Here is a 6000-nt window from a genome sequence, read left to right as displayed (position 1 = left end):
ACCAAACTACTTAGAAGAGAGGCATTTTGGATATTCATGTTGCAAACCAAATACCCTAAGGGCATTAATAAAATATATGATATTGACCTATTCATAGATTAACCAAATTGTTACAATGACTGTACAATTGTCAAGCATTACTTTTTAAGGATCTTTCTGGGGGACACCTTTGATCTCTGATAAAGTACAAAACAAAATCAGATCTTCCACAGCTGCCCTTCCACACAGTATGTGTATTCTACCTGTTAGCTTGAATAAATCACCTTTGACTCTGATATCTGGATTCTTTCTTCTTTGTTTTACTATGTACATATATATATATATATATATATATATATATATATATAAAGTTGATTGGAGTAGCCGTGTTAGTCCAGAGATTTAGATATCAAAATAACAAGAGTATTGCATTGAGCAATAAAAAAGTATCATTGCTCAATGCAATACTCTTGTTATTTTGATATATATATATATATTTGATATATATATATATATTATACTGTATGTGTGTGTGAGCCTTTAATTAGAGCCGTTTGTGCAATAAACCACTTGAAAATCCAGCAAGTGTCAGCCATCTCTGTTATTTATTTCTTTATTTTTTTTTTATTTTATTTTTTTATTTATTTGATGGTTCTCATTCTTTGTAAGTTTTTTTGTGTTACTCAACTATTGTGAAACATTACTGAGTCTTGATCTGATCAAGATAACCACAGTGTTTAAAGTAGACATTTTTCGCAGTCAAATTATTACAATCAATCATATGTTGCAAAAATTCTATGAGAAATCAAAACTGTTTAACAGCGCTGCAGTGCATAACATTATTATGTGAAAAAGACAGGAATAATCATTTAGAATTTAAAAAATGTAGTTTTATAAATATTGAGAACAGTTCATGTCTAAAAAGAAATACTCACATTTAGAGGGTTAAACATAGTGCAATAGGTAAGCAAAATATACACATCTTAAAACTTTATAAATGATCTCAGCCCATAAATACTAATATTTTATAAAACAGGATTGTGTTACTTATTTCAAAATTATTGGAAATCCCCCCCCCATTTATTAAAAAAATAGTTTAAGCTTATACATTTTTTGCCATCACAAAATGATGCAATGCCAGACAAAACCTAAAACCCAAGGTTTTAAAAATTTGTATCTATAGCCTAAGTAATTTTGTTTTTTAAATCCTTAGAGATACACAACTCCCTGTATAAAGAGTACACCTGGTTTCTCAATAGTTTTGCTTGTTTCATTTTTATGTTTCTCAAGCCCTGGCCTCTTTATTGTGAAAACAAAACTAATGCAAGAACTGTTGGAGTACACACTCAAGAACAATAACTTAGTACTGACTGCAGACATCCATTAGAACAACAATGTATTCTATTTGCATACTGAAAATGATCCTCAAACTACAGAGGGCTCTTACGTTGATAACTTTGACCATTATTTTGATATGACATAGCACAAGTTAAGCTTCAACACTAGGTCTAAGGATTTCAAAATATTCAAAAGAAATTATAAAAGGAAAAGCAAGCTGACTAATTCATTTTTAAATGTTAAATATGAGATGCTGTCAATAAGGGAAACAGGACTTAATTTTATAAAACTTGCATTAACGCTCTAAAGGTTTGTTCATATATTCTAGCAAAGAGCATTTCTAACAGGTGTACCCAATCATGAACTGCTGCTGCAACATAAAGCAGAAATAGCTAGGACACTCTGTAGTACCTTATTACTTTATAAAATAAGAATAAACATAGGTTAAATGTCAAACATCCATCAACCTCAACTTATATTTTTACTGGTGCGTAATAGCTGGATGTCTTTTGTGGAAAAGCAAGAGTCACAAACCCAAATGGCAGAGGATTCAGTGGTTAGAAGTGCATAAGCAGTTTCAGTCATCCCAGTGCAGGTTCGGTGAAACCATTTCAAATGCGATGCTTCACACCTTACAGCATCTTGGACATCATGAATATCATTAGTACATACAGCACACAAATATAAAGTGTTGCAGGATAAACTGCTGCTATAAGAAGAATTGAGAAGCCACCTGTTACATTTTTCATTAGCGGTTACATCATCTTTAGCCACTCTTGGCGCTTGACGCTTTCGAGTTCCATTAGTATGGCCACCATTAACAAGTTGATCAATTTTAGGCTGCACATTTTCTGTAGGTTTAGAGAGTGGAGCTACACCCAATTGACCACTTAAAAATATACTTCAATACCACGGGTCAAAAATATCTAATGTCAGAGGTATATATAGTGAACAAACATGTGAGGTAAAGGCAAGCACTATAAATTCAATTACACAGCTTTCCAAACATGCGGCTAGATTTGGAGTTCGGCGGTAGAAGGGCTGTTAACGCTCCGCGGGTTTTTTTCTGGCCGCACCATAAATTTAACTCTGGTATCGAGAGTTCAAACAAATGCTGCGTTAGGCTCCAAAAAAGGAGCGTAGAGCATTTTTACCGCAAATACAACTCTCGATACCAGAGTTGCTTACGGACGCGGCCGGCCTCAAAAACGTGCTCGTGCACGATTCTCCCATAGGAAACAATGGGGCTGTTTGAGCTGAAAAAAAACCTAACACCTGCAAAAAAGCAGCGTTCAGCTCCTAACGCAGCCCCATTGTTTCCTATGGGGAAACACTTCCTACGTCTGCACCTAACACTCTAACATGTACCCCGAGTCTAAACACCCCTAACCTTACACTTATTAACCCCTAATCTGCCGCTCCCGCTATCGCTGACCCCTGCATTACACTTTTAACCCCTAATCTGCCGCTCCGTAAACCGCCGCCACCTACGTTATCCCTATGTACCCCTAATCTGCTGCCCTAACATCGCCGACCTCTATGTTATATTTATTAACCCCTAATCTCCCCCCCACAACGTCACCTCCACCTGCCTACACTTATTAACCCCTAATCTGCCGAGCGGACCTGAGCGCTACTATAATAAATGTATTAACCCCTAATCCGCCTCACTAACCCTATAATAAATAGTATTAACCCCTAATCTGCCCTCCCTAACATCGCCGACACCTACCTTCAATTATTAACCCCTAATCTGCCGACCGGAGCTCACCGCTATTCTAATAAATGTATTAACCCCTAAAGCTAAGTCTAACCCTAACACTAACACCCCCCTAAGTTAAATATAATTTTTATCTAACGAAATAAATTAACTCTTATTAAATAAATGATTCCTATTTAAAGCTAAATACTTACCTGTAAAATAAATCCTAATATAGCTACAATATAAATTACATTTATATTATAGCTATTTTAGGATTAATATTTATTTTACAGGTAACTTTGTATTTATTTTAACCAGGTACAATAGCTATTAAATAGTTAAGAACTATTTAATAGTTACCTAGTTAAAATAATTACAAATTTACCTGTAAAATAAATCCTAACCTAAGTTATAATTAAACCTAACACTACCCTATCAATAAAATAATTAAATAAACTACCTACAATTACCTACAATTAACCTAACACTACACTATCAATAAATTAATTAAACACAATTGCTACAAATAAATACAATTAAATAAACTATCTAAAGTACAAAAAATAAAAAAGAACTAAGTTACAGAAAATAAAAAAATATTTACAAACATAAGAAAAATATTACAACAATTTTAAACTAATTACACCTACTCTAAGCCCCCTAATAAAATAACAAAGACCCCCAAAATAAAAAATTCCCTACCCTATTCTAAAATACAAATATTACAAGCTCTTTTACCTTACCAGCCCTGAACAGGGCCCTTTGCGGGGCATGCCCCAAGAATTTCAGCTCTTTTGCCTGTAAAAAAAAAACATACCATACCCCCCCCCCCAACATTACAACCCACCACCCACATACCCCTAATCTAACCCAAACCCCCCTTAAATAAACCTAACACTAAGCCCCTAATGATCTTCCTACCTTGTCTTCACCATGCCAGGTTCACCGATCCGTCCTGGCTCCAAGATCTTCATCCAACCCAAGCGGGGGCTAGACATCCACTGAAGAAGTCCAGAAGAGGGTCCAAAGTCTTCCTCCTATCCGGCAAGAAGAGGACATCCGGACCGGCAAACATCTTCTCCAAGCGGCATCTTCTATGTTCTTCCATCCGATGACGACCGGCTCCATCTTGAAGACCTCCAGCGCGGATCCATCCTCTTCTTCCGACGACTAGACGACGAATGACGGTTCCTTTAAGGGACGTCATCCAAGATGGCGTCCCTCGAATTCCGATTGGCTGATAGGATTCTATCAGCCAATCGGAATTAAGGTAGGAATTTTCTGATTGGCTGATGGAATCAGCCAATCAGAATCAAGTTCAATCCGATTGGCTGATCCAATCAGCCAATCAGATTGAGCTCGCATTCTATTGGCTGTTCCGATCAGCCAATAGAATGCGAGCTCAATCTGATTGGCTGATTGGATCAGCCAATCGGATTGAACTTGATTCTGATTGGCTGATTCCATCAGCCAATCAGAAAATTCCTACCTTAATTCCGATTGGCTGATAGAATCCTATCAGCCAATCGGAATTCGAGGGACGCCATCTTGGATGACGTCCCTTAAAGGAACCGTCATTCGTCGTCTAGTCATCGGAAGAAGAGGATGGATCCGCGCTGGAGGTCTTCAAGATGGAGCCGGTCGTCATCGGATGGAAGAACATAGAAGATGCCGCTTGGAGAAGATGTTTGCCGGTCCGGATGTCCTCTTCTTGCCGGATAGGAGGAAGACTTTGGACCCTCTTCTGGACTTCTTCAGTGGATGTCTAGCCCCCGCTTGGGTTGGATGAAGATCTTGGAGCCAGGACGGATCGGTGAACCTGGCATGGTGAAGACAAGGTAGGAAGATCATCAGGGGCTTAGTGTTAGGTTTATTTAAGGGGGGTTTGGGTTAGATTAGGGGTATGTGGGTGGTGGGTTGTAATGTTGGGGGGGGGGTATTGTATGTTTTCTTTTACAGGCAAAAGAGCTGAAATTCTTGGGGCATGCCCCGCAAAGGGCCCTGTTCAGGGCTGGTAAGGTAAAAGAGCTTGTAACTTTTTAAATTTAGAATAGGGTAGGGAATTTATTATTTTGGGGGTCTTTGTTATTTTATTAGGGGGCTTAGAGTAGGTGTAATTAGTTTAAAATTGTTGTAATATTTTTCTTATGTTTGTAAATATTTTTTTATTTTCTGTAACTTAGTTCTTTTTTATTTTTTGTACTTTAGATAGTTTATTTAATTGTATTTATTTGTAGCAATTGTGTTTAATTAATTTATTGATAGTGTAGTGTTAGGTTAATTGTAGGTAATTGTAGATAGTTTATTTAATTATTTTATTGATAGGGTAGTGTTAGGTTTAATTATATCTTAGGTTAGGATTTATTTTACAGGTAAATTTGTAATTATTTTAACTAGGTAACTATTAAATAGTTCTTAACTATTTAATAGCTATTGTACCTGGTTAAAATAAATACAAAGTTACCTGTAAAATAAATATTAATCCTAAAATAGCTATAATATAAATGTAATTTATATTGTAGCTATATTAGGATGTATTTTACAGTTAAGTATTTAGCTTTAAATAGGAATCATTTATTTAATAAGAGTTAATTTATTTCGTTAGATAAAAATTATATTTAACTTAGGGGGGTGTTAGTGTTAGGGTTAGACTTAGCTTTAGGGGTTAATCAATTTATTAGAATAGCGGTGAGCTCCGGTCGGAAGATTAGGGGTTAATAATTGAAGTTAGGTGTCGGCGATGTTAGGGAGGGCAGATTAGGGGTTAATACTATTTATGATAGGGTTAGTGAGGCGGATTAGGGGTTAATAACTTTATTATAGTAGCGGTGCAGTCCGCTCGGCAGATTAGGGGTTAATAAGTGTAGGTAGGTGTCGGCGACGTTGTGGGGGGCAGATTAGGGGTTAATAAATATAACATAGGGGTCGGCGATGTTAGGGCAGCAGATTAGGGGTACATAGGGATAACGTAGGTGGCGGCG

This window comes from Bombina bombina, chromosome 3, assembly GCF_027579735.1.
Source record: "Bombina bombina isolate aBomBom1 chromosome 3, aBomBom1.pri, whole genome shotgun sequence".
In the NCBI taxonomy this organism is placed as follows: Eukaryota; Metazoa; Chordata; class Amphibia; order Anura; family Bombinatoridae; genus Bombina; species Bombina bombina.
Note: the sequence above shows the minus strand (reverse complement) of the source record.